General features: G+C 46.4%; 2 non-coding genes and 56 pseudogenes across 2 annotated transcripts; all 58 read right to left on the minus strand.

Annotated features, from left to right (window-relative positions):
• Positions 1–84: 84 nt before the first annotated feature.
• LOC140276527 (5S ribosomal RNA) lies at positions 85–203 on the minus strand (annotated as a pseudogene).
• Positions 204–472: 269 nt separating this feature from the next.
• LOC140296118 (5S ribosomal RNA) lies at positions 473–591 on the minus strand (annotated as a pseudogene).
• A 269-nt stretch (positions 592–860) lies between these two features.
• LOC140295997 (5S ribosomal RNA) lies at positions 861–979 on the minus strand (annotated as a pseudogene).
• Positions 980–1,251: 272 nt separating this feature from the next.
• Positions 1,252–1,370, minus strand: LOC140297722 (5S ribosomal RNA). The gene has a single exon (XR_011913433.1). It is a non-coding gene; the product is annotated as a 5S ribosomal RNA (ribosomal RNA).
• Positions 1,371–1,639: 269 nt separating this feature from the next.
• LOC140312798 (5S ribosomal RNA) lies at positions 1,640–1,758 on the minus strand (annotated as a pseudogene).
• Positions 1,759–2,027: 269 nt separating this feature from the next.
• LOC140271077 (5S ribosomal RNA) lies at positions 2,028–2,151 on the minus strand (annotated as a pseudogene).
• Positions 2,152–2,420: 269 nt separating this feature from the next.
• LOC140289572 (5S ribosomal RNA) lies at positions 2,421–2,538 on the minus strand (annotated as a pseudogene).
• A 657-nt stretch (positions 2,539–3,195) lies between these two features.
• LOC140299890 (5S ribosomal RNA) lies at positions 3,196–3,314 on the minus strand (annotated as a pseudogene).
• A 269-nt stretch (positions 3,315–3,583) lies between these two features.
• On the minus strand, positions 3,584–3,702 carry LOC140290559 (5S ribosomal RNA; annotated as a pseudogene).
• Positions 3,703–3,971: 269 nt separating this feature from the next.
• Positions 3,972–4,090, minus strand: LOC140294546 (5S ribosomal RNA; annotated as a pseudogene).
• Positions 4,091–4,359: 269 nt separating this feature from the next.
• On the minus strand, positions 4,360–4,478 carry LOC140296325 (5S ribosomal RNA; annotated as a pseudogene).
• Positions 4,479–4,747: 269 nt separating this feature from the next.
• Positions 4,748–4,866, minus strand: LOC140297128 (5S ribosomal RNA; annotated as a pseudogene).
• Positions 4,867–5,135: 269 nt separating this feature from the next.
• Positions 5,136–5,254, minus strand: LOC140268642 (5S ribosomal RNA; annotated as a pseudogene).
• Positions 5,255–5,526: 272 nt separating this feature from the next.
• Positions 5,527–5,645, minus strand: LOC140283529 (5S ribosomal RNA; annotated as a pseudogene).
• A 269-nt stretch (positions 5,646–5,914) lies between these two features.
• LOC140282631 (5S ribosomal RNA) lies at positions 5,915–6,033 on the minus strand (annotated as a pseudogene).
• Positions 6,034–6,302: 269 nt separating this feature from the next.
• LOC140296216 (5S ribosomal RNA) lies at positions 6,303–6,421 on the minus strand (annotated as a pseudogene).
• Positions 6,422–6,689: 268 nt separating this feature from the next.
• LOC140294052 (5S ribosomal RNA) lies at positions 6,690–6,808 on the minus strand (annotated as a pseudogene).
• A 269-nt stretch (positions 6,809–7,077) lies between these two features.
• LOC140290795 (5S ribosomal RNA) lies at positions 7,078–7,196 on the minus strand (annotated as a pseudogene).
• Positions 7,197–7,843: 647 nt separating this feature from the next.
• LOC140307662 (5S ribosomal RNA) lies at positions 7,844–7,962 on the minus strand (annotated as a pseudogene).
• Positions 7,963–8,231: 269 nt separating this feature from the next.
• Positions 8,232–8,350, minus strand: LOC140288943 (5S ribosomal RNA; annotated as a pseudogene).
• A 269-nt stretch (positions 8,351–8,619) lies between these two features.
• LOC140300695 (5S ribosomal RNA) lies at positions 8,620–8,738 on the minus strand (annotated as a pseudogene).
• A 269-nt stretch (positions 8,739–9,007) lies between these two features.
• On the minus strand, positions 9,008–9,131 carry LOC140271088 (5S ribosomal RNA; annotated as a pseudogene).
• A 269-nt stretch (positions 9,132–9,400) lies between these two features.
• On the minus strand, positions 9,401–9,518 carry LOC140289573 (5S ribosomal RNA; annotated as a pseudogene).
• A 269-nt stretch (positions 9,519–9,787) lies between these two features.
• LOC140271099 (5S ribosomal RNA) lies at positions 9,788–9,911 on the minus strand (annotated as a pseudogene).
• A 657-nt stretch (positions 9,912–10,568) lies between these two features.
• LOC140291790 (5S ribosomal RNA) lies at positions 10,569–10,687 on the minus strand (annotated as a pseudogene).
• Positions 10,688–10,956: 269 nt separating this feature from the next.
• On the minus strand, positions 10,957–11,075 carry LOC140296611 (5S ribosomal RNA; annotated as a pseudogene).
• Positions 11,076–11,344: 269 nt separating this feature from the next.
• Positions 11,345–11,463, minus strand: LOC140296243 (5S ribosomal RNA; annotated as a pseudogene).
• Positions 11,464–11,732: 269 nt separating this feature from the next.
• LOC140311709 (5S ribosomal RNA) lies at positions 11,733–11,851 on the minus strand (annotated as a pseudogene).
• Positions 11,852–12,123: 272 nt separating this feature from the next.
• On the minus strand, positions 12,124–12,242 carry LOC140305340 (5S ribosomal RNA; annotated as a pseudogene).
• Positions 12,243–12,511: 269 nt separating this feature from the next.
• Positions 12,512–12,629, minus strand: LOC140289574 (5S ribosomal RNA; annotated as a pseudogene).
• A 269-nt stretch (positions 12,630–12,898) lies between these two features.
• LOC140271109 (5S ribosomal RNA) lies at positions 12,899–13,022 on the minus strand (annotated as a pseudogene).
• A 657-nt stretch (positions 13,023–13,679) lies between these two features.
• On the minus strand, positions 13,680–13,798 carry LOC140291791 (5S ribosomal RNA; annotated as a pseudogene).
• A 269-nt stretch (positions 13,799–14,067) lies between these two features.
• LOC140296613 (5S ribosomal RNA) lies at positions 14,068–14,186 on the minus strand (annotated as a pseudogene).
• A 269-nt stretch (positions 14,187–14,455) lies between these two features.
• On the minus strand, positions 14,456–14,574 carry LOC140296244 (5S ribosomal RNA; annotated as a pseudogene).
• A 269-nt stretch (positions 14,575–14,843) lies between these two features.
• Positions 14,844–14,962, minus strand: LOC140311711 (5S ribosomal RNA; annotated as a pseudogene).
• Positions 14,963–15,234: 272 nt separating this feature from the next.
• Positions 15,235–15,353, minus strand: LOC140305344 (5S ribosomal RNA; annotated as a pseudogene).
• A 269-nt stretch (positions 15,354–15,622) lies between these two features.
• Positions 15,623–15,741, minus strand: LOC140276197 (5S ribosomal RNA; annotated as a pseudogene).
• Positions 15,742–16,010: 269 nt separating this feature from the next.
• LOC140289475 (5S ribosomal RNA) lies at positions 16,011–16,129 on the minus strand (annotated as a pseudogene).
• Positions 16,130–16,401: 272 nt separating this feature from the next.
• Positions 16,402–16,520, minus strand: LOC140300327 (5S ribosomal RNA; annotated as a pseudogene).
• A 269-nt stretch (positions 16,521–16,789) lies between these two features.
• Positions 16,790–16,908, minus strand: LOC140292712 (5S ribosomal RNA; annotated as a pseudogene).
• Positions 16,909–17,177: 269 nt separating this feature from the next.
• On the minus strand, positions 17,178–17,296 carry LOC140289595 (5S ribosomal RNA; annotated as a pseudogene).
• A 269-nt stretch (positions 17,297–17,565) lies between these two features.
• Positions 17,566–17,684, minus strand: LOC140273872 (5S ribosomal RNA; annotated as a pseudogene).
• Positions 17,685–17,953: 269 nt separating this feature from the next.
• LOC140301956 (5S ribosomal RNA) lies at positions 17,954–18,072 on the minus strand (annotated as a pseudogene).
• A 269-nt stretch (positions 18,073–18,341) lies between these two features.
• On the minus strand, positions 18,342–18,460 carry LOC140272154 (5S ribosomal RNA; annotated as a pseudogene).
• A 657-nt stretch (positions 18,461–19,117) lies between these two features.
• Positions 19,118–19,236, minus strand: LOC140289296 (5S ribosomal RNA; annotated as a pseudogene).
• Positions 19,237–19,508: 272 nt separating this feature from the next.
• Positions 19,509–19,627, minus strand: LOC140282479 (5S ribosomal RNA; annotated as a pseudogene).
• A 269-nt stretch (positions 19,628–19,896) lies between these two features.
• Positions 19,897–20,015, minus strand: LOC140289476 (5S ribosomal RNA; annotated as a pseudogene).
• Positions 20,016–20,287: 272 nt separating this feature from the next.
• LOC140300338 (5S ribosomal RNA) lies at positions 20,288–20,406 on the minus strand (annotated as a pseudogene).
• Positions 20,407–20,675: 269 nt separating this feature from the next.
• On the minus strand, positions 20,676–20,794 carry LOC140309874 (5S ribosomal RNA; annotated as a pseudogene).
• Positions 20,795–21,063: 269 nt separating this feature from the next.
• LOC140288782 (5S ribosomal RNA) lies at positions 21,064–21,182 on the minus strand (annotated as a pseudogene).
• Positions 21,183–21,451: 269 nt separating this feature from the next.
• On the minus strand, positions 21,452–21,570 carry LOC140273877 (5S ribosomal RNA; annotated as a pseudogene).
• Positions 21,571–21,839: 269 nt separating this feature from the next.
• Positions 21,840–21,958, minus strand: LOC140301961 (5S ribosomal RNA; annotated as a pseudogene).
• A 269-nt stretch (positions 21,959–22,227) lies between these two features.
• Positions 22,228–22,346, minus strand: LOC140272157 (5S ribosomal RNA; annotated as a pseudogene).
• A 657-nt stretch (positions 22,347–23,003) lies between these two features.
• LOC140289297 (5S ribosomal RNA) lies at positions 23,004–23,122 on the minus strand (annotated as a pseudogene).
• A 272-nt stretch (positions 23,123–23,394) lies between these two features.
• LOC140303517 (5S ribosomal RNA) lies at positions 23,395–23,513 on the minus strand (annotated as a pseudogene).
• Positions 23,514–23,782: 269 nt separating this feature from the next.
• LOC140298990 (5S ribosomal RNA) lies at positions 23,783–23,901 on the minus strand. Its single transcript, XR_011914581.1, has one exon. It is a non-coding gene; the product is annotated as a 5S ribosomal RNA (ribosomal RNA).
• Positions 23,902–24,170: 269 nt separating this feature from the next.
• Positions 24,171–24,289, minus strand: LOC140273884 (5S ribosomal RNA; annotated as a pseudogene).
• Positions 24,290–24,558: 269 nt separating this feature from the next.
• On the minus strand, positions 24,559–24,677 carry LOC140301965 (5S ribosomal RNA; annotated as a pseudogene).
• Between the last annotated feature and the right edge of the window lie 228 nt (positions 24,678–24,905).

A 24,905-nucleotide genomic window follows, 5' to 3' on the forward strand; every position in this document is an offset into this window, starting at 1 on the left:
CTGAAAATGACCACCTTTCTCATGTGTCACAGGGTGATCAGACGTTGCAACAAAAGACATGCAGGTGGTCGAGAGAAGAGAAAAAGCTTACAGCACCTGGTATTCCCAAGAGGTCTTCCATCCAAATACTAACCACGCCCAACCCTCCTTGGCTTCCGAGATCAGACGAGGTCGGGCATGTTCAGGGTGGTGTGGCCGTAAGCAACAATGTCTCTGACAAATGTGCATTATATAGGTACTGGAATCATACGGTTCCTCTATGCAACCAGATCATTTCCGAGAAAGGCTGATGTGTAGTGGTAACATCTTCTTCCCTGACGTGATTATTCTCTGCAGCTGAAACTGAGACTCTCAGATCACTTTGTGTCTGCCAACAAAGCAGCAGTAGCTGAAGATAACCAACTTCCTCATGTGTCACAGGGTGATCAGACGTTGCAACAAAAGACATGCAGGTGGTAGAGAGAAGAGAAAAAGCTTACAGCACCTGGTATTCCCAGAGAGTCTACCATCCAAGTACTAACCAGGCCAAAACCTGCTTGGCTTCCGAGATCAGACGTGGTCAGGCATTTTCAGGGTGGTGTGGCCATAATTAACCATAACTTTGACAAATGTGCATTATAAAGGTACTGGAATCATACAGTTCCTCTATGCACCCAGATAATTGCAGAGAAAGGCTGATGTGTAGCGGGCATATCATCTTCTCTGATGTGATCATTCTCTGCAACTGAAACTGAGACTCTCAGATCACATTGTGTCAGCCAACAAAGCAGCAGCAGCTGAAGATGACCAACTTCCTCATGTGTCACAGGGTGATCAGACGTTGCAACAAAAGACATGCAGGTTGTAGAGAGAAGAGAAAACGCTTACGGCACCTGGTATTCCAAAGCAGTCTCCCATCCAAGTACTAAGGAGGCTCAACCCTGCTTGGCTTCCGAGATCAGACGAGGTCGGGCATGTTCAGGGTGGTGTGGCCGTAAGGAACAATTTCTGTGACAAATGTGCATTATATAGGTACTGGAATCATACGGTTCCTCTATGTAACCAGATAATTGCCGAGAAAGGCTGACTTGTTATGGGCACATCTTCTTCCCTGATGTGATTATTCTCTGCAGCTGAAATTGAGACTATCAGATCACTTCGTGTCTGCCAACAAAGAAGCAGCAGCAGCTGAAGATGACCAACTTCCTCATGTGTCACAGGAGGATCAGACGTTGCCACAAAAGACATTCAGGTGGTCCAGAGAAGAGATAAAGCTTACAGCACCTGGTATTCCCAAGCGGTCTCCCATTTAAGTACTAACCAAGCCCAACCCTCCTTGGCTTCCGAGATCAGACGAGATCGGGCATGTTCAGGGTGGTGTGGCCGTAAGCAACATGGTCTGTGACAAATGTGCATTATATAGGTACTGGAATCATACGGTTCCTCTATGTAACCAGATAATTGCCGAGAAAGGCTGACTTGTAGTGGGCACATCTTCTTCCCTGATGTGATTATTCTCTGCAGCTGAAACTGAGACTCTCAGATCACTTTGTGTCTGCCAACAAAGCAGCAGCAGCTGAAGATGACCAACTTCCTCATGTGTCACAGGGTGATCAGACGTTGCAACAAAAGACATGCAGGTGGTAGAGAGAAGAGAAAAAGCTTACAGCACCTGGTATTCCCAAGCCGTCTCCCATTTAAGTACTAACCAGGCCCAACCCTCCTTGGCTTCCGAGATCAGACGAGGTCGGGCATGTTCAGGGTGGTGTGGCCGTAAGCAACATGGTCTGTGACAAATGTGCATTATATAGGTACTGGAATCATACGGTTCCTCTATGTAACCAGATAATTGCCGAGAAAGGCTGACTTGTAGTGGGCACATCTTCTTCCCTGATGTGATTATTCTCTGCAGCTGAAACTGAGACTCTCAGATCACTTCGTGTCTGCCAACAAAGCAGCAGCAGCTGAAGATGACCACCTTCCTCATGTGTCACAGGGTGATCAGACGTTGCAACAAAAGACATGCAGGTGGTAGAGAAAAGAGAAAAAGCTTACAGCACCTGGTATTCCCAAGCAGTCTCCCACCCAAGTACTAACCAGGCACAACCCCGCTTGGCTTCCGAGATCGGACGAGGTCGGGCATATTATATTCAGGGTGGTGTGGCCGTAAGCGACAATCTCTGTGACAAATGTGCATTATATAGGTACTGGAATCATACGGTTCCTCTATGTAACCAGATAATTGCAGAGAAAGGCTTATGTGTAGTGGGCACATCTTCTTCCCTGACGTGATTATTCTCTGCAGCTGAAACTGAGACTCTCAGATCACTTCGTGTCTGCCAACAAAGCAGCAGAAGCTGAAGATGACCAACTTCCTCATGTGTCACAGGGTGATCAGACGTTGCAACAAAAGACATTCAGGTGGTCCAGAGAAGAGATAAAGCTTACAGCACCTGGTATTCCCAAGCAGTCTCCCACCCAAGTACTAACCAGGCCAACCGTGCTTGGCTTCCGAGATCAGACGAGGTCAGGCATGTTCAGGGTGGTGTGGCCGTAAGCGACAATGTCTGTGACAAATGTGCATTATATAGGTACTGGAATCATACGGTTCCTCTATGTAACCAGATAATTGCAGAGAAAGGCTTATGTGTAGTGGGCACATCTTCTTCCCTGACGTGATTATTCTCTTCAGTTGAAACTGAGACTCTCAGATCACTTCGTGTCTGCCAACAAAGTAGCAGAAGCTGAAGATGACAAACTTCCTCATGTGTCACAGGGTGATCAGATGTTGCAACAAAAGACATGCAGGTGGTAGAGAGAAGAGAAAAAGCTTACAGCACCTGGTATTCCCAAGCAGTCTCCCATTGAAGTACAAACCAGACCCAACCCTGCTTGGCTTCCAGGATAAGACAAGGTGGGGCTTATTCAGGGTGGTGTGGCGGTAAGCAACAATATTTGTTACAAATGTGAATTATATAGGTACTGGAATCATACACTTCCTCTATGAAACCAGATAATTGCCGAGAAAGGCTGATGTGTAGTGGGCATATCATCTTCTCTGATGTGATCATTCTCTTCAGCTGAAACTGAGACTCTCAGATCACTTCGTGTCTGCCAACAAAGCAGCAGCAGCTGAAGATGACCAACTTCCTCATGTGTCACAGGGTGATCAGACGTTGCAACAAAACACATGCAGGTGGTAGAGAGAAGAGAAAAAGCTTACAGCACCTGGTATTCCCAAGCGGTCTCCCACCCAAGTACTAACCAGGCCCAACACTGCTTGGCTTCCGAGATCAGACGAGGTCAGGTAAATTCAGGGTGGTGTGGCCGTAAGTAACAATGTCTGTGACAAATGTGCATTATATAAGTACAGGAATCATACGGTTCCTCTATGTAACCAGATAATTGATGAGAACGGCTGATGTGTAGTGGGCACATCTTCTTCCCTGACGTGATTATTCTCTTCAGCTGAAACTGAGACTCTCAGATCACTTCGTGTCTTCCAACAAAGCAGCAGCAGCTGAAGATGACCAACTTCTTCACGTGTCACAGGGTGATCAGACGTTGCAACAAAAGACATGCAGGTGGTAGAGAGAAGAGAAAAAGCTTACAGCACCTGGTATTCCCAAGCTGTCTCCCATCCAAGTACTAACCAGGTACAACCCTGCTTGGCGTCCGAGATCAGACGAGGTCGGGCTTATTCAGGGTGGTGTGGCCGTAAGCAACAATGTCTCTGACAAATGTGCATTATATAGGTACTGGAATCATACGGTTCCTCTATGCAACCAGATAATTGCCGAGAAAGGCTTATGTGTAGCGGGCAAATCATCTTCTCTGATGTGATCATTCTCTGCAACTGAAACTGAGACTCTCAGATCACTTCGTGTCTGCCAACAAAGCAGCAGCAGCTGAAGATGACCATCTTCCTCATGTGTCACAGGGTGATCAGACGTTGCAACAAAAGACATGCAGGTGGTAGAGAGAAGAGAAGAAGCTTACAGCACCTGGTATTCCCAAGCAGTCTCCCATCCAAGTACTAAGCAGGCTCAACCCTGTTTGGCTTCCGAGATCACACGAGGTTGGGCATATTCAGGGTGGTGTGGCCGTAAGTAACAATGTCTGTGACAAATGTGCATTATATAGGTACTGGAATCATACGGTCCCTCTATGCAACCAGATAATTGCCAAGAAAGGCTAACTTGTAGTGGGCACATCTTCTTCCCTGATGTGATTATTCTCTACAGCTGAAACTGAGACTCTCAGATCACTTCGTGTCTGCCAAAAAAGCAGCAGCTGCTGAAGATGACCAACTTCCTCATGTGTCACAGGGTGATCAGACGTTGCAACAAAAGACATGCAGGTGGTAGAGAGAAGAGAAGAAGCTTACAGCACCTGGTATTCCGAAGCAGTCTCCCATCCAAGTACTAAGCAGGCTCAACCCTGTTTTGCTTCCGAGATCACACGAGGTTGGGCATATTCAGGGTGGTGTGGCCGTAAGTAACAATGTCTGTGACAAATGTGCATTATAGAGGTACTGGAATCATACGGTTCCTCTATGCAACCAGATAATTGCCAAGAAAGGCTAACTTGTAGTGGGCACATCTTCTTCCCTGACGTGATTATTCTCTGCAGCTGAAATTGAGACTCTCAGATCACTTCGTGTCTGCCAACAAAGCAGCAGCAGCTGAAGATGACCAACTTCCTCATGTGTCACAGGGCGATCAGACCTTGCAACAAAATACATGCAGGTGGTAGAGAGAAGAGAAAAAGCTTAAAGCACCTGGCATTCCCAAGGGGTCTCCCATTCAAGTACTAACCAGGTCCAACCCTGCTTGGGTTCCAAGATCAGACAAGGTCAGACATATTCAGGGTGGTTTGGCCGTAAGTAACAATCTCCGTGACAAATGTGCATTATATAGGCAATGGAATCATACACTTCCTCTATGTAACCAGATAATTGCCGAGAAAGGCTGATATGTAGTGGGCACATCTTCTTCCCTGACGTGATAATTCTCTCCAGCTGAAAATTAGAGTCTCAGATCACTTTGTGTCTGCCAACAAAGCAGCAGCAGCTGAAGATGACCAACTTCCTCATGTGTCAAAGGGTGATCAGACGTTGCAACAAAAGACATGCAGGTGGTAGAGAGAAGAGAAACAGCTTACAGCACCTGGTATTCCCAAGCAGTCTCCCATCTAAGTACTAACCAGGCCCAAACCTGCTTGACTTCCAAGATCAGACGAGGTCGAGCTTATTCAGGGTGGTGTGGCCGTAAGCAACAATATCTGTGACAAATGTGCATTATATAGGTACTGGAATCATACACTTCCTCTATGTAACCAGATAATTGCCGAGAAAGGCTGACTTGTAGTGGGCACATCTTCTTCCCTGATGTGATTATTCTCTGCAGCTGAAATTGAGACTCTCAGATCACTTCGTGTCTGCCAACAAAGAAGCAGCAGCAGCTGAAGATGACCAACTTCCTCATGTGTCACAGGGTGATCAGACGTTGCAACAAAAGACATGCAGGTGGTCGAGAGAAGACAAAAAGCTTACAGCTCCTGGTATTCCCAAGCTGTCTCCCATTTAAGTACTAACCAGGCCCAACCCTCCTTAGCTACCGAGATCAGACGAGGTCGGGCATGTTCAGGGTGGTGTGGCCGTAAGCAACAATGTCTGTGACAAATGTGCATTATATAGGTACTGGAATCATACGGTTCCTCTATGTAACCAGATAATTGCCGAGAAAGGCAGACTTGTAGTGGGCAAATCTTCTTCCCTCATGTGATCATTCTCTGCAGCTGAAACTGAGACTCTCAGATCACTTCGTGTCTGCCAACAAAGCAGCAGCAGCTGAAAATGACCAACTTCCTCATGTGTCACAGGGTGATCAGACGTTGCAACAAAAGACATGCAGGTGGTCGAGAGAAGAGAAAAAGCTTACAGCACCTGGTATTCCCAAGAGGTCTTCCATCCAAGTACTAACCACGCCCAACACTCCTTGGCTTCCGAGATCAGACGAGGTCGGGCATGTTCAGGGTGGTGTGGCCGTAAGCAACAATGTCTCTGACAAATGTGCATTATATAGGTACTGGAATCATACGGTTCCTCTATGCAACCAGATCATTTCCGAGAAAGGCTGACTTGTAGTGGGCACATCTTCTTCCCTGACGTGATTATTCTCTGCAGCTGAAACTGAGACTCTCAGATCACTTTGTGTCTGCCAACAAAGCAGCAGTAGCTGAAGATGACCAACTTCCTCATGTGTCACAGGGTGATCAGACGTTGCAACAAAAGACATGCAGGTGGTAGAGAGAAGAGAAAAAGCTTACAGCACCTGGTATTCCCAGAGAGTTTACCATCCAAGTACTAACCAGGCCAAAACCTGCTTGGCTTCCGAGATCAGACGTGGTCAGGCATTTTCAGGGTGGTGTGGCCGTAATTAACCACAACTGTGACAAATGTGCATTATAAAGGTACTGGAATCATACAGTTCCTCTATGTAACCAGATAATTGCCGAAAAAGCTGATAAGTAGTGGGCACATCTTCTTCCCTGACGTGATTATTCTCTCGAGCTGAAACTGAGACTCTCAGATCACTTCGTGTCTGCCAACAAAGCAGCAGAAGCTGAAGATGACCAACTTCCTCATGTGTCACAGGGTGATCAGACGTTGCAACAAAAGACATGCAGGTGGTAGAGAGAAGAGAAAAAGCTTACAGCACCTCGTATTCCCAAGAGGTCTTCCATCCAAGTACAAACCAGGCCCAACTGTGCTTGGCTTCCGAGATCAGACGAGGTCGGGCATGTTCAGGGTTGTGTGGCCGTAAGCAACAATGTCTCTGACAAATGTGCATTATATAGGTACTGGAATCATACGGTTCCTCTATGCACCCAGATAATTGCTGAGAAAGGCTGATGTGTAGTGGGCACATCTTCTTCCTTGACGTGATTATTCTCTTCAGCTGAAACTGAGACTCTCAGATCACTTCGTGTCTGCCAACAAAGCAGCAGCAGCTGAAGATGACCAACTTCCTCATGTGTCAGAGGGCGATCAGACCTTGCAACAAAATACATGCAGGTGGTAGAGAGAAGAGAAAAAGCTTACAGCACCTGGTATTCCCAAGCGGTCTCTCATCAAAGTACTAACCAGGCCCAACCCTCCTTGGCTTCTGAGATCACACGAGATTGGGCATATTCAGGGTGGTTTGGCCGTAAGCAACAATCTCTGTGACAAATGTGCATTATATAGGCAATGGAATCATATGGTTCCTCTATGTAACAAGATAATTGCCGAAAAAGTCTGATATATAGTGGGCACATCTTGTTCCCTGACGTGATAATTTTCTCCAGCTGAAAATGAGACTCTCAGATCACTTTGTGTCTGCCAACAAAGCAGCAGCAGCTGAAGATGACCAACTTCCTCATGTGTCACAGGGTGATCAGACGTTGCAACAAAAGACATGCAGGTGGTAGAGAGAAGAGAAGAAGCTTACAGCACCTGATAATCCCAAGCTGTCTCCCATCCAAGTACTAACCAGGCACAACCCTGCTTGGCTTCCGAGATCAGGCATATTCAGGGTGGTGTGGCCGTAAGCAACAATGTCTGTGACAAATGTAAATTGTATAGGTACTGGAATCATACGTTTCCTCTATATAACCAGATAATTGCAGAGAAAGGCTGATAAATAGTGGGCACATCTTCTTCCCTGACGTGATTATTCTCTCCAGCTGAAAATGAGACTCTCAGATCACTTCGTGTCTGCCAACAAAGCAGCAGCAGCTGAAGATGACCAACTTCCTCATGTGTCAGAGGGCGATCAGACCTTGCAACAAAATACATGCAGGTGGTAGAGAGAAGAGAAAAAGCTTACAGCACCTGGCATTCCCAAGGGGTCTCCCATTCAAGTACTAACCAGGCCCAACCCTGCTTGGGTTCCGAGATCAGTCGAGGTCGGGCATATTCAGGGTGGTGTGGCCGTAAGTAACAATGTCTGTGAAAAATGTGCATTATATAAGTACTGGAATCATACGGTTCCTCTATGTAACCAGATAATTGCTGAGAAAGGCTGATGTGTAGTTGGCACATCTTCTTCCCTGACGTGATTATTCTCTTCAGCTGAAACTGAGACTCTCAGATCACTTCGTGTCTTCCAACAAAGCAGCAGCAGCTGAAGATGGCCAACTTTCTCATGTGTCACAGGGTGATCAGACGTTGCAACAAAAGACATGCAGGTGGTAGAGAGAAGAGAAAAAGCTTACAGCACCTGGTATTCCCAAGCAGTCTCCCATTAAAGTACTAACCAGGCCCAACCCTCCTTGGCTTCCGAGATCAGACGAGGTCGGGCTTATTCAGGGTGGTGTAGCCGTAAGGAACAACTTCTGTGACAAATGTGCATTATATAGGTACTGGAATCATACAATTCCTCTATGTAACCAGATAATTGATGAGAAAGGCTGACTTGTTATGGGCACATCTTCTTCCCTGATGTGATTATTCTCTGCAGCTGAAACTGAGACTCTCAGATCACTTCGTGTCTGCCAACAAAGCAGCAGAAGCTGAAGATGACCAACTTCCTCATGTGTCATAGGGGGATCAGACGTTGCAACAAAAGACATGCAGGTGGTCGAGAGAAGACAAAAAGCTTACAGCTCCTGGTATTCCCAAGCGGTCTCCCATTTAAGTACTAACCAGGCCCAACCCTCCTTGGCTTCCGAGATCAGACGAGGTCGGGCATGTTCAGGGTGGTGTGGCCGTAAGCAACATGGTCTGTGACAAATGTGCATTATATAGGTACTGGAATCATACGGTTCCTCTATGTAACCAGATAATTGCCGAGAAAGGCTGACTTGTAGTGGGCACATCTTCTTGCCTGATGTGATTATTCTCTGCAGCTGAAACTGAGACTCTCAGATCACTTTGTGTCTGCCAACAAAGCAGCAGCAGCTGAAGATGACCAACTTCCTCATGTGTCACAGGGTGATCAGACGTTGCAACAAAAGACATGCAGGTGGTAGAGAGAAGAGAAAAAGCTTACAGCACCTGGTATTCCCAAGCAGTCTCCCACCCAAGTACTAACCAGGCACAACCCCGCTTGGCTTCCGAGATCGGACGAGGTCGGGCATATTATATTCAGGGTGGTGTGGCCGTAAGCAGCAATGTCTCTGACAAATGTGCATTATATAGGTACTGGAATAATACAGTTCCTCTATGTAACCAGATAATTGCAGAGAAAGGCTTATGTGTAGTGGGCACATCTTCTTCCCTGACGTGATTATTCTCTGCAGCTGAAACTGAGACTCTCAGATCACTTCGTGTCTGCCAACAAAGCAGCAGAAGCTGAAGATGACCAACTTCCTCATGTGTCACAGGGTGATCAGACGTTGCAACAAAAGACATTCAGGTGGTCCAGAGAAGAGATAAAGCTTACAGCACCTGGTATTCCCAAGCAGTCTCCCACCCAAGTACTAACCAGGCCAACCGTGCTTGGCTTCCGAGATCAGACGAGGTCAGGCATGTTCAGGGTGGTGTGGCCGTAAGCGACAATCTCTGTGACAAATGTGCATTATATAGGTACTGGAATCATACGGTTCCTCTATGTAACCAGATAATTGATGAGAAAGGCTGACTTGTTATGGGCACATCTTCTTCCCTGATGTGATTATTCTCTGCAGCTTAAACTGAGACTCTCAGATCACTTCGTGTCTGCCAACAAAGCAGCAGCAGCTGAAGATGACCAACTTCCTCATGTGTCACAGGGGGATCAGACGTTGCAACAAAAGACATGCAGGTGGTAGAGAGAAGAGAAAAAGCTTACAGCACCTGGTATTCCCAAGCAGTCTCCCACCCAAGTACTAACCAGGCACAACCCCGCTTGGCTTCCGAGATCGGACGAGGTCGGGCATATTATATTCAGGGTGGTGTGGCCGTAAGCGACATGGTCTGTGACAAATGTGCATTATATAGGTACTGGAATCATACGGTTCCTCTATGTAACCAGATAATTGATGAGAAAGGCTGACTTGTTATGGGCAGATCTTCTTCCCTGATGTGATTATTCTCTGCAGCTGAAACTGAGACTCTCAGATCACTTCGTGTCTGCCAACAAAGTAGCAGAAGCTGAAGATGACAAACTTCCTCATGTGTCACAGGGTGATCAGATGTTGCAACAAAAGACATGCAGGTGGTAGAGAGAAGAGAAAAAGCTTACAGCACCTGGTATTCCCAAGCAGTCTCCCATTGAAGTACAAACCAGTCCCAACCCTGCTTGGCTTCCAGGTTAAGACAAGGTGGGGCTTATTCAGGGTGGTGTGGCGGTAAGCAACAATATTTGTTACAAATGTGAATTATATAGGTACTGGAATCATACACTTCCTCTATGAAACCAGATAATTGCCGAGAAAGGCTGATGTGTAGTGGGCATATCATCTTCTCTGATGTGATCATTCTCTTCAGCTGAAACTGAGACTCTCAGATCACTTTGTGTCTGCCAACACAGCAGCAGCAGCTGAAGATGACCAACTTCCTCATGTGTCACAGGGTGATCAGACGTTGCAACAAAACACATGCAGGTGGTAGAGAGAAGAGAAAAAGCTTACAGCACCTGGTATTCCCAAGCTGTCTCCCACCCAAGTACTAAACAGGCCCAACACTGCTTGGCTTCCGAGATCAGACGAGGTCAGGCAAATTCAGGGTGGTGTGGCCGTAAGTAACAATGTCTGTGACAAATGTGCATTATATAAGTACAGGAATCATACGGTTCCTCTATGTAACCAGATAATTGATGAGAACGGCTGATGTGTAGTGGGCACATCTTCTTCCCTGACGTGATTATTCTCTTCAGCTGAAACTGAGACTCTCAGATCACTTCGTGTCTTCCAACAAAGCAGCAGCAGCTGAAGATGACCAACTTCTTCACGTGTCACAGGGTGATCAGACGTTGCAACAAAAGACATGCAGGTGGTAGAGAGAAGAGAAAAAGCTTACAGCACATGGTATTCCCAAGCTGTCTCCCATCCAAGTACTAACCAGGTACAACCCTGCTTGGCGTCCGAGATCAGACAAGGTCGGGCTTATTCAGGGTGGTGTGGCCGTAAGCAACAATGTCTCTGACAAATGTGCATTATATAGGTACTGGAATCATACGGTTCCTCTATGCAACCAGATAATTGCCGAGAAAGGCTTATGTGTAGCGGGCAAATCATCTTCTCTGATGTGATCATTCTCTGCAACTGAAACTGAGACTCTCAGATCACTTCGTGTCTGCCAACAAAGCAGCAGCAGCTGAAGATGACCATCTTCCTCATGTGTCACAGGGTGATCAGACGTTGCAACAAAAGACATGCAGGTGGTAGAGAAAAGAGAAGAAGCTTACAGCACCTGGTATTCCCAAGCAGTCTCCCATCCAAGTACTAAGCAGGCTCAACCCTGTTTGGCTTCCGAGATCACACGAGGTTGGGCAAATTCAGGGTGGTGTGGCCGTAAGGAACAATTTCTGTGACAAATGTGCATTATATAAGTACTGGAATCATACACTTCCTCTATGTAACCAGATAATTTCCGAGAAAGGCTCACTTGTTATGGGCACATCTTCTTCCCTGATGTGATCATTCTCTGCAGCTGAAACTGAGACTCTCAGATCACTTCGTGTCTGCCAACAAAGCAGCAGCAGCTGAAGATGACCAACTTCCTCATGTGTCACAGGGTGATCAGACGTTGCAACAAAAGACATGCAGGTTGTAGAGAGAAGAGAAAAAGCTTACAGCACCTGGTATTCCCAAGAGGTCTTCCATCCAAGTACTAACCAGGCCCAACCCTCCTTGGCTTCCAAGATCAGACGAGGTCGGGCATATTCAGGGTGGTGCGGCCGTAAGCAACAATAGCTGTGACAAATGTGCATTATATAGGTACTGGAATCATACACTTCTTCTATGTAACCAGATAATTGCCGAGAAAGGCTGACTTGTAGTGGGCACATCTTCTTCCCTGATGTGATTATTCTCTGCAGCTGAAACTGAGACTCTCAGATCACTTCGTGTCTAACAACAAAGAAGCAGCAGCTGCTGAAGATGACCAACTTCCTCATGTGTCACAGGATGATCAGACGTTGCAACAAAAGACATGCAGGTGGTAGAGAGAAGAGAAGAAGCTTACAGCACCTGGTATTCCCAAGTAGTCTCCCATCCAAGTACTAAGCAGGCTCAACCCTGCTTGGCTTCCGAGATCAGACGTGGTCGGGCATGTTCAGGGTGGTGTGGCCGTAAGCAACAATGTCTCTGACAAATGTGCATTATATAGGTACTGGAATCATACGGTTCCTCTATGCAACCAGATAATTGCCGAGAAAGGCTGATAAGTAGTGGGCACATCTTCTTCCCTGACGTGATTATTCTCTCGAGCTGAAACTGAGACTCTCAGATCACTTTGTGTCTGCCAACAAAGCAGCAGAAGCTGAAGATGACCAACTTCCTCATGTGTCACAGGGTGATCAGACATTGCAACAAAAGACATGCAGGTGGTAGAGAGAAGAGAAAAAGCTTACAGCACCTGGTATTCCCAAGCAGTCTCCCACCCAAGTACTAACCAGGCCAACCGTGCTTGGCTTCCGAGATCAGACGAGGTCAGGCATGTTCAGGGTGGTGTGGCCGTAAGCGACAATCTCTGTGACAAATGTGCATTATATAGGTACTGGAATCATACGGTTCCTCTATGTAACCAGATAATTGATGAGAAAGGCTGACTTGTTATGGGCACATCTTCTTCCCTGATGTGATTATTCTCTGCAGCTTAAACTGAGACTCTCAGATCACTTCGTGTCTGCCAACAAAGCAGCAGCAGCTGAAGATGACCAACTTCCTCATGTGTCACAGGGGGATCAGACGTTGCAACAAAAGACATGCAGGTGGTAGAGAGAAGAGAAAAAGCTTACAGCACCTGGTATTCCCAAGCAGTCTCCCACCCAAGTACTAACCAGGCACAACCCCGCTTGGCTTCCGAGATCGGACGAGGTCGGGCATATTATATTCAGGGTGGTGTGGCCGTAAGCGACATGGTCTGTGACAAATGTGCATTATATAGGTACTGGAATCATACGGTTCCTCTATGTAACCAGATAATTGATGAGAAAGGCTGACTTGTTATGGGCAGATCTTCTTCCCTGATGTGATTATTCTCTGCAGCTGAAACTGAGACTCTCAGATCACTTCGTGTCTGCCAACAAAGTAGCAGAAGCTGAAGATGACAAACTTCCTCATGTGTCACAGGGTGATCAGATGTTGCAACAAAAGACATGCAGGTGGTAGAGAGAAGAGAAAAAGCTTACAGCACCTGGTATTCCCAAGCAGTCTCCCATTGAAGTACAAACCAGTCCCAACCCTGCTTGGCTTCCAGGTTAAGACAAGGTGGGGCTTATTCAGGGTGGTGTGGCGGTAAGCAACAATATTTGTTACAAATGTGAATTATATAGGTACTGGAATCATACACTTCCTCTATGAAACCAGATAATTGCCGAGAAAGGCTGATGTGTAGTGGGCATATCATCTTCTCTGATGTGATCATTCTCTTCAGCTGAAACTGAGACTCTCAGATCACTTTGTGTCTGCCAACACAGCAGCAGCAGCTGAAGATGACCAACTTCCTCATGTGTCACAGGGTGATCAGACGTTGCAACAAAACACATGCAGGTGGTAGAGAGAAGAGAAAAAGCTTACAGCACCTGGTATTCCCAAGCTGTCTCCCACCCAAGTACTAAACAGGCCCAACACTGCTTGGCTTCCGAGATCAGACGAGGTCAGGCAAATTCAGGGTGGTGTGGCCGTAAGTAACAATGTCTGTGACAAATGTGCATTATATAAGTACAGGAATCATACGGTTCCTCTATGTAACCAGATAATTGATGAGAACGGCTGATGTGTAGTGGGCACATCTTCTTCCCTGACGTGATTATTCTCTTCAGCTGAAACTGAGACTCTCAGATCACTTCGTGTCTTCCAACAAAGCAGCAGCAGCTGAAGATGACCAACTTCTTCACGTGTCACAGGGTGATCAGACGTTGCAACAAAAGACATGCAGGTGGTAGAGAGAAGAGAAAAAGCTTACAGCACATGGTATTCCCAAGCTGTCTCCCATCCAAGTACTAACCAGGTACAACCCTGCTTGGCGTCCGAGATCAGACAAGGTCGGGCTTATTCAGGGTGGTGTGGCCGTAAGCAACAATGTCTCTGACAAATGTGCATTATATAGGTACTGGAATCATACGGTTCCTCTATGCAACCAGATAATTGCCGAGAAAGGCTTATGTGTAGCGGGCAAATCATCTTCTCTGATGTGATCATTCTCTGCAACTGAAACTGAGACTCTCAGATCACTTCGTGTCTGCCAACAAAGCAGCAGCAGCTGAAGATGACCATCTTCCTCATGTGTCACAGGGTGATCAGACGTTGCAACAAAAGACATGCAGGTGGTAGAGAAAAGAGAAGAAGCTTACAGCACCTGGTATTCCCAAGCAGTCTCCCATCCAAGTACTAAGCAGGCTCAACCCTGTTTGGCTTCCGAGATCACACGAGGTTGGGCAAATTCAGGGTGGTGTGGCCGTAAGGAACAATTTCTGTGACAAATGTGCATTATATAAGTACTGGAATCATACACTTCCTCTATGTAACCAGATAATTTCCGAGAAAGGCTCACTTGTTATGGGCACATCTTCTTCCCTGATGTGATCATTCTCTGCAGCTGAAACTGAGACTCTCAGATCACTTCGTGTCTGCCAACAAAGCAGCAGCAGCTGAAGATGACCAACTTCCTCATGTGTCACAGGGTGATCAGACGTTGCAACAAAAGACATGCAGGTTGTAGAGAGAAGAGAAAAAGCTTACAGCACCTGGTATTCCCAAGAGGTCTTCCATCCAAGTACTAACCAGGCCCAACCCTCCTTGGCTTCCAAGATCAGACGAGGTCGGGCATATTCAGGGTGGTGCGGCCGTAAGCAACAATAGCTGTGACAAATGTGCATTATATAGGTACTGGAATCATACACTTCTTCTATGTAACCAGATAATTGCCGAGAAAGGCTGACTTGTAGTGGGCACATCTTCTTCCCTGATGTGATTATTCTCTGCAGCTGAAACTGAGACTCTCAGATCACTTCGTGTCTAACAACAAAGAAGCAGCAGCTGCTGAAGATGACCAACTTCCTCATGTGTCACAGGATGATCAGACGTTGCAACAAAAGACATGCAGGTGGTAGAGAGAAGAGAAGAAGCTTACAGCACCTGGTATTCCCAAGTAGTCTCCCATCCAAGTACTAAGCAGGCTCAACCCTGCTTGGCTTCCGAGATCAGACGTGGTCGGGCATGTTCAGGGTGGTGTGGCCGTAAGCAACAATGTCTCTGACAAATGTGCATTATATAGGTACTGGAATCATACGGTTCCTCTATGCAACCAGATAATTGCCGAGAAAGGCTGATAAGTAGTGGGCACATCTTCTTCCCTGACGTGATTATTCTCTCGAGCTGAAACTGAGACTCTCAGATCACTTTGTGTCTGCCAACAAAGCAGCAGAAGCTGAAGATGACCAACTTCCTCATGTGTCACAGGGTGATCAGACATTGCAACAAAAGACATGCAGGTGGTAGAGAGAAGAGAAAAAGCTTACAACACCTGGTATTCCGAAGAGGTCTTCCATCCAAGTACAAACCAGGCCCAACCCTGCTTGGCTTCCGAGATCAGACGAGGTCGGGCATGTTCAGGGTTGTGTGGCCGTAAGCAACAATGTCTCTGACAAATGTGCATTATATAGGTACTGGAATCATACGGTTCCTCTATGCACCCAGATAATTGCAGAGAAAGGCTGATGTGTAGCGGGCATATCATCTTCTCTGATGTGATCATTCTCTGCAACTGAAACTGAGACTCTCAGATCACTTCGTGTCAGCCAACAAAGCAGCAGCAGCTGAAGATGACCAACTTCCTCATGTGTCACAGGGTGATCAGACGTTGCAACAAAAGACATGCAGGTGGTAGAGAGAAGAGAAAAAGCTTACAGCACCTGGTATTCCCAAGAGGTCTTCCATCCAAGTACTAACCACGCCCAACCCTCCTTGGCTTCCAAGATCAGACGAGGTCGGGCATATTCAGGGTGGTGCGGCCGTAAGCAACAATAGCTGTGACAAATGTGCATTATATAGGTACTGGAATCATACACTTCTTCTATGTAACCAGATAATTGCAGAGAAAGGCTGACTTGTAGTGGGCACATCTTCTTCCCTGATGTGATTATTCTCTGCAGCTGAAACTGAGACTCTCAGATCACTTCGTGTCTGCCAACAAAGAAGCAGCAGCTGCTGAAGATGACCAACTTCCTCATGTGTCACAGGATGATCAGACGTTGCAAGAAAAGACATGCAGGTGGTAGAGAGAAGAGAAGAAGCTTACAGCACCTGGTATTCCCAAGCAGTCTCCCATCCAAGTACTAAGCAGGCTCAACCCTGCTTGGCTTCCGAGATCAGACGAGGTCGGGCATGTTCAGGGTGGTGTGGCCGTAAGCAACAATGTCTCTGACAAATGTGCATTATATAGGTACTGGAATCATACGGTTCCTCTATGCAACCAGATAATTGCCGAGAAAGGCTGATGTGTAGCGGGCATATCATCTTCTCTGATGTGATCATTCTCTTCAGCTGAAACTGAGACTCTCAGATCACTTCGTGTCTGCCAACAAAGCAGCAGAAGCTGAAGATGACCAACTTCCTCATGTGTCACAGGGTGATCAGACGTTGCAACAAAAGACATGCAGGTGGTAGAGAGAAGATAAAAAGCTTAAGGCACCTGGTATTCCCAAGCGGTCTCCCATCCAAGTACTAACCAGGCCCAACCGTGCTTGGCTTCCAAGATTAGACGAGGTTGGGCATATTCAGGGTGGGGTGGCCGTAAGTAACAATGTCTGTGACAAATGTGCATTATATAGGTACTGGAATCATACGGTTCCTCTATGCAACCATATAATTGCCAAGAAAGGCTGATATGTAGTGGGCACATCTTGTTCCCTGACGTGATCATTTTCTCCAGCTGAAAATGAGACTCTAAGATCACTTCGTGTCTGCCAACAAAGCAGCAGAAAATGAAGATGACCAACTTCCTCATGTGTCACAGGGTGATCAGACGTTGCAACAAAAGACATGCAGGTGGTTGAGAGAAGAGAAAAAGCTTACATCACCTGATAATCCCAAGCGGTCTCCCATCCAAGTACTAAACAGGCCCAACCCTGCTTGGCTTCCGAGATCAGACGAGGTCAGGCATGTTCCGGGTGGTGTGGCCGTAAGCAGCAATGTCTCTGACAAATGTGCATTATATAGGTACTGGAATCATACGGTTCCTCTATGCAACCAGATAATTGCCGAGAAAAGCTGATGTGTAGCGGGTAAATCATCTTCTCTGATGTGATCATTCTCTGCAACTGAAACTGAGACTCTCAGATCACTTTGTGTCTGCCAACAAAGCAGCAGCAGCTGAAGATGACCAACTTCCTCATGTGTCACAGGGCGATCAGACGTTGCAACAAAAGACATGCAGGTGGTAGAGAGAAGAGAAAAAGCTTACAGCACCTGGTATTCCCAAGCGGTCTCTCATCAAAGTACTAACCAGGCCCAACCCTCCTTGGCTTCTGAGATCAAACGAGGTCAGACATATTCAGGGTGGTTTGGCCGTAAGCAACAATCTCTGTGACAAATGTGCATTATATAGGCAATGGAATCATATGGTTCCTCTATGTAACAAGATAATTGCCGAAAAAGGCTGATATATAGTGGGCACATCTTGTTCCCTGACGTGATAATTTTCTCCAGCTGAAAATGAGACTCTAAGATCACTTCGTGTCTGCCAACAAAGCAGCAGCAGCTGAAGATGACCAACTTCCTCATGTGTCACAGGGTGATCAGACGTTGCAACAAAAGACATGCAGGTGGTTGAGAGAAGAGAAAAAGCTTACAGCACCTGGTATTCCCAAGCGGTCTCCCATCCAAGTACTAACCAGGCCCAACCCTGGTTGGCTTCCAAGATCAGACGAGGTTGGGCATATTCCGGGTGGTGTGGCCGTAAGTAACAATGTTTGTGACAAATGTGCATTATATAGGTACTGGAATCATACGGTTCCTCTATGCAACCATATAATTGCCAAGAAAGGCTGATATGTAGTGGGCACATCTTGTTCCCTGACGTGATAATTTTCTCCAGCTGAAAATGAGACTTTAAGATCACTTCGTGTCTGCCAACAAAGCAGCAGAAAATGAAGATGACCAACTTCCTCATGTGTCACAGGGTGATCAGACGTTGCAACAAAAGACATGCAGGTGGTTGAGAGAAGAGAAAAAGCTTACAGCACCTGATAATCCCAAGCGGTCTCCCATCCAAGTACTAACCAGGCACAACCCTGCTTGGCTTTCGAGATCAGACGAGGTCGGGCATATTCAGGGTGGTGTGGCCGTAAGCAACAATGTCTCTGACAAATGTAAATTGTATAGGTACTGGAATCAAACGTTTCCTCTATATAACCAGATAATTGCAGAGAAAGGCTGATAAATAGTGGACACATCTTCTTCCCTGACGTGATTATTCTCTCCAGCTGAAAATGAGACTCTCAGATCACTTCGTGTCTGCCAACAAAGCAGCAGCAGCTGAAGATGACCAACTTCCTCATGTGTCACAGGGCGATCAGACGTTGCAACAAAATACATGCAGGTGGTAGAGAGAAGAGAAAAAGATTACATCACCTGGTATTCCCAAGCGGTGTCCCATCAAAGTACTAACCAGAACCAGCCCTCCTTGGCTTCCGAGATCAGACAAGGTCAGACATATTCAGGGTGGTTTGTCCGTAAGTAACAATCTCTGTGACAAATGTGCATTATATAGGCAATGGAATCATACACTTCCTCTATGTAACCAGATAATTGCCGAGAAAGGCTGATATCTAGTGGGCACATCTTCTTCCCTGACGTGATAATTCTCTCCAGCTGAAAATGAGACTCTCAGATCACTTTGTGTCTGCCAACAAAGCAGCAGCAGCTGAAGATGACCAACTTCCTCATGTGTCACAGGGTGATCAGACGTTGCAACAAAAGACATGCAGGTGGTAGAGAGAAGAGAAAAAGCTTACAGCACCTGGTATTCCCAAGCAGTCTTCCATCCAAGTACTAACCAGGCCCAAACCTGCTTGACTTCCAAGATCAGACAAGGTCGGGCTTATTCAGGGTGGTGTGGCCGTAAGCAACAATATCTGTGACAAATGTGCATTATATAGGTACTGGAATCATACACTTCCTCTATGTAACCAGATAATTGCCCAGAAAGGCTGACTTGTAGTGGGCACATCTTCTTCCCTTATGTGATTATTCTCTGCAGCTGAAATTGACACTCTCAGATCACTTCGTGTCTGCCAACAAAGACGCAAAAGCAGCTGAAGATGACCAACTTCCTCATGTGTCACAGGAGGATCAGACGTTGCCACAAAAGACATGCAGGTGGTAGAGAGAAGAGAAAAAGCTTACAACACCTGGTATTCCGAAGAGGTCTTCCATCGAAGTACAAACCAGGCCCAACCCTGCTTGGCTTCCGAGATCAGACGAGGTCGGGCATGTTCAGGGTTGTGTGGCCGTAAGCAACAATGTCTCTGACAAATGTGCATTATATAGGTACTGGAATCATACGGTTCCTCTATGCACCCAGATAATTGCAGAGAAAGGCTGATGTGTAGCGGGCATATCATCTTCTCTGATGTGATCATTCTCTGCAACTGAAACTGAGACTCTCAGATCACTTCGTGTCAGCCAACAAAGCAGCAGCAGCTGAAGATGACCAACTTCCTCATGTGTCACAGGGTGATCAGACGTTGCAACAAAAGACATGCAGGTGGTAGAGAGAAGAGAAAAAGCTTACAGCACCTGGTATTCCCAAGAGGTCTTCCATCCAAGTACTAACCACGCCCAACCCTCCTTGGCTTCCAAGATCAGACGAGGTCGGGCATATTCAGGGTGGTGCGGCCGTAAGCAACAATAGCTGTGACAAATGTGCATTATATAGGTACTGGAATCATACACTTCTTCTATGTAACCAGATAATTGCAGAGAAAGGCTGACTTGTAGTGGGCACATCTTCTTCCCTGATGTGATTATTCTCTGCAGCTGAAACTGAGACTCTCAGATCACTTCGTGTCTGCCAACAAAGAAGCAGCAGCTGCTGAAGATGACCAACTTCCTCATGTGTCACAGGATGATCAGACGTTGCAAGAAAAGACATGCAGGTGGTAGAGAGAAGAGAAGAAGCTTACAGCACCTGGTATTCCCAAGCAGTCTCCCATCCAAGTACTAAGCAGGCTCAACCCTGCTTGGCTTCCGAGATCAGACGAGGTCGGGCATGTTCAGGGTGGTGTGGCCGTAAGCAACAATGTCTCTGACAAATGTGCATTATATAGGTACTGGAATCATACGGTTCCTCTATGCAACCAGATAATTGCCGAGAAAGGCTGATGTGTAGCGGGCATATCATCTTCTCTGATGTGATCATTCTCTTCAGCTGAAACTGAGACTCTCAGATCACTTCGTGTCTGCCAACAAAGCAGCAGAAGCTGAAGATGACCAACTTCCTCATGTGTCACAGGGTGATCAGACGTTGCAACAAAAGACATGCAGGTGGTAGAGAGAAGATAAAAAGCTTAAGGCACCTGGTATTCCCAAGCGGTCTCCCATCCAAGTACTAACCAGGCCCAACCGTGCTTGGCTTCCAAGATCAGACGAGGTTGGGCATATTCAGGGTGGTGTGGCCGTAAGTAACAATGTCTGTGACAAATGTGCATTATATAGGTACTGGAATCATACGGTTCCTCTATGCAACCATATAATTGCCAAGAAAGGCTGATATGTAGTGGGCACATCTTGTTCCCTGACGTGATCATTTTCTCCAGCTGAAAATGAGACTCTAAGATCACTTCGTGTCTGCCAACAAAGCAGCAGAAAATGAAGATGACCAACTTCCTCATGTGTCACAGGGTGATCAGACGTTGCAACAAAAGACATGCAGGTGGTTGAGAGAAGAGAAAAAGCTTACATCACCTGATAATCCCAAGCGGTCTCCCATCCAAGTACTAACCAGGCCCAACCCTGCTTGGCTTCCGAGATCAGACGAGGTCAGGCATGTTCCGGGTGGTGTGGCCGTAAGCAGCAATGTCTCTGACAAATGTGCATTATATAGGTACTGGAATCATACGGTTCCTCTATGCAACCAGATAATTGCCGAGAAAAGCTGATGTGTAGCGGGTAAATCATCTTCTCTGATGTGATCATTCTCTGCAACTGAAACTGAGACTCTCAGATCACTTTGTGTCTGCCAACAAAGCAGCAGCAGCTGAAGATGACCAACTTCCTCATGTGTCACAGGGCGATCAGACGTTGCAACAAAAGACATGCAGGTGGTAGAGAGAAGAGAAAAAGCTTACAGCACCTGGTATTCCCAAGCGGTCTCTCATCAAAGTACTAACCAGGCCCAACCCTCCTTGGCTTCTGAGATCAAACGAGGTCAGACATATTCAGGGTGGTTTGGCCGTAAGCAACAATCTCTGTGACAAATGTGCATTATATAGGCAATGGAATCATATGGTTCCTCTATGTAACAAGATAATTGCCGAAAAAGGCTGATATATAGTGGGCACATCTTGTTCCCTGACGTGATAATTTTCTCCAGCTGAAAATGAGACTCTAAGATCACTTCGTGTCTGCCAACAAAGCAGCAGCAGCTGAAGATGACCAACTTCCTCATGTGTCACAGGGTGATCAGACGTTGCAACAAAAGACATGCAGGTGGTTGAGAGAAGAGAAAAAGCTTACAGCACCTGGTATTCCCAAGCGGTCTCCCATCCAAGTACTAACCAGGCCCAACCCTGGTTGGCTTCCAAGATCAGACGAGGTTGGGCATATTCCGGGTGGTGTGGCCGTAAGTAACAATGTTTGTGACAAATGTGCATTATATAGGTACTGGAATCATACGGTTCCTCTATGCAACCATATAATTGCCAAGAAAGGCTGATATGTAGTGGGCACATCTTGTTCCCTGACGTGATAATTTTCTCCAGCTGAAAATGAGACTTTAAGATCACTTCGTGTCTGCCAACAAAGCAGCAGAAAATGAAGATGACCAACTTCCTCATGTGTCACAGGGTGATCAGACGTTGCAACAAAAGACATGCAGGTGGTTGAGAGAAGAGAAAAAGCTTACAGCACCTGATAATCCCAAGCGGTCTCCCATCCAAGTACTAACCAGGCACAACCCTGCTTGGCTTTCGAGATCAGACGAGGTCGGGCATATTCAGGGTGGTGTGGCCGTAAGCAACAATGTCTCTGACAAATGTAAATTGTATAGGTACTGGAATCAAACGTTTCCTCTATATAACCAGATAATTGCAGAGAAAGGCTGATAAATAGTGGACACATCTTCTTCCCTGACGTGATTATTCTCTCCAGCTGAAAATGAGACTCTCAGATCACTTCGTGTCTGCCAACAAAGCAGCAGCAGCTGAAGATGACCAACTTCCTCATGTGTCACAGGGCGATCAGACGTTGCAACAAAATACATGCAGGTGGTAGAGAGAAGAGAAAAAGATTACATCACCTGGTATTCCCAAGCGGTGTCCCATCAAAGTACTAACCAGAACCAGCCCTCCTTGGCTTCCGAGATCAGACAAGGTCAGACATATTCAGGGTGGTTTGTCCGTAAGTAACAATCTCTGTGACAAATGTGCATTATATAGGCAATGGAATCATACACTTCCTCTATGTAACCAGATAATTGCCGAGAAAGGCTGATATCTAGTGGGCACATCTTCTTCCCTGACGTGATAATTCTCTCCAGCTGAAAATGAGACTCTCAGATCACTTTGTGTCTGCCAACAAAGCAGCAGCAGCTGAAGATGACCAACTTCCTCATGTGTCACAGGGTGATCAGACGTTGCAACAAAAGACATGCAGGTGGTAGAGAGAAGAGAAAAAGCTTACAGCACCTGGTATTCCCAAGCAGTCTTCCATCCAAGTACTAACCAGGCCCAAACCTGCTTGACTTCCAAGATCAGACAAGGTCGGGCTTATTCAGGGTGGTGTGGCCGTAAGCAACAATATCTGTGACAAATGTGCATTATATAGGTACTGGAATCATACACTTCCTCTATGTAACCAGATAATTGCCCAGAAAGGCTGACTTGTAGTGGGCACATCTTCTTCCCTTATGTGATTATTCTCTGCAGCTGAAATTGACACTCTCAGATCACTTCGTGTCTGCCAACAAAGACGCAAAAGCAGCTGAAGATGACCAACTTCCTCATGTGTCACAGGAGGATCAGACGTTGCCACAAAAGACATGAAGGTGGTAGAGAGTAGAGAAGAAGCTTACAGCACCTGGTATTCCCAAGTGGTCTCCCATGCAAGTACTAACCAGGCCCAACCCTGCTTGGCTTCCAAGATCAGACGAGGTCAGGCATGTTCCGGGTGGTGTGGCCGTAAGCAGCAATGTCTCTGACAAATGTGCATTATATAGGTACTGGAATCATACGGTTCCTCTATGCAACCAGATAATTGCCGAGAAAGGCTGATGTGTAGCGGGTAAATCATCTTCTCTGATGTGATCATTCTCTGCAACTGAAACTGAGACTCTCAGATCACTTCATGTCTGCCAACAAAGCAGCAGCAGCTGAAGATGACCAACTTCCTCATGTGTCACAGGGTGATCAGACGTTGCAACAAAAGACATGAAGGTGGTAGAGAGTAGAGAAAAAGCTTACAGCACCTGGTATTCCCAAGCGGTCTCCCATCCAAGTACTAACCAGGCCCAACCCTGCTTGGCTTCCAAGATCAGACGAGGTTGGGCATATTCCGGGTGGTGTGGCCGTAAGTAACAATGTTTGTGACAAATGTGCATTATATAGGTACTGGAATCATACGGTTCCTCTATGCAACCATATAATTGCCAAGAAAGGCTGATATGTAGTGGGCACATCTTGTTCCCTGACGTGATAATTTTCTCCAGCTGAAAATGAGACTTTAAGATCACTTCGTGTCTGCCAACAAAGCAGCAGCAGCTGAAGATGACCAACTTCCTCATGTGTCACAGGGCGATCAGACGTTGCAACAAAAGACATGCAGGTGGTAGAGAGAAGAGAAAAAGCTTACAGCACCTGGTATTCCCAAGCGGTCTCTCATCAAAGTACTAACCAGGCCCAACCCTCCTTGGCTTCTGAGATCAAACGAGGTCAGACATATTCAGGGTGGTTTGGCCGTAAGCAACAATCTCTGTGACAAATGTGCATTATATAGGCAATGGAATCATATGGTTCCTCTATGTAACAAGATAATTGCCGAAAAAGGCTGATATATAGTGGGCACATCTTGTTCCCTGACGTGATAATTTTCTCCAGCTGAAAATGAGACTCTAAGATCACTTCGTGTCTGCCAACAAAGCAGCAGCAGCTGAAGATGACCAACTTCCTCATGTGTCACAGGGTGATCAGACGTTGCAACAAAAGACATGCAGGTGGTTGAGAGAAGAGAAAAAGCTTACAGCACCTGGTATTCCCAAGCGGTCTCCCATCCAAGTACTAACCAGGCCCAACCCTGGTTGGCTTCCAAGATCAGACGAGGTTGGGCATATTCCGGGTGGTGTGGCCGTAAGTAACAATGTTTGTGACAAATGTGCATTATATAGGTACTGGAATCATACGGTTCCTCTATGCAACCATATAATTGCCAAGAAAGGCTGATATGTAGTGGGCACATCTTGTTCCCTGACGTGATAATTTTCTCCAGCTGAAAATGAGACTTTAAGATCACTTCGTGTCTGCCAACAAAGCAGCAGAAAATGAAGATGACCAACTTCCTCATGTGTCACAGGGTGATCAGAC

The sequence above is a fragment of the Leuresthes tenuis genome, unplaced genomic scaffold (assembly GCF_036924035.1).
Source record: "Leuresthes tenuis unplaced genomic scaffold, fLeuTen1.0.hap1 SCAF_1, whole genome shotgun sequence".
In the NCBI taxonomy this organism is placed as follows: domain Eukaryota; kingdom Metazoa; phylum Chordata; class Actinopteri; order Atheriniformes; family Atherinopsidae; genus Leuresthes; species Leuresthes tenuis.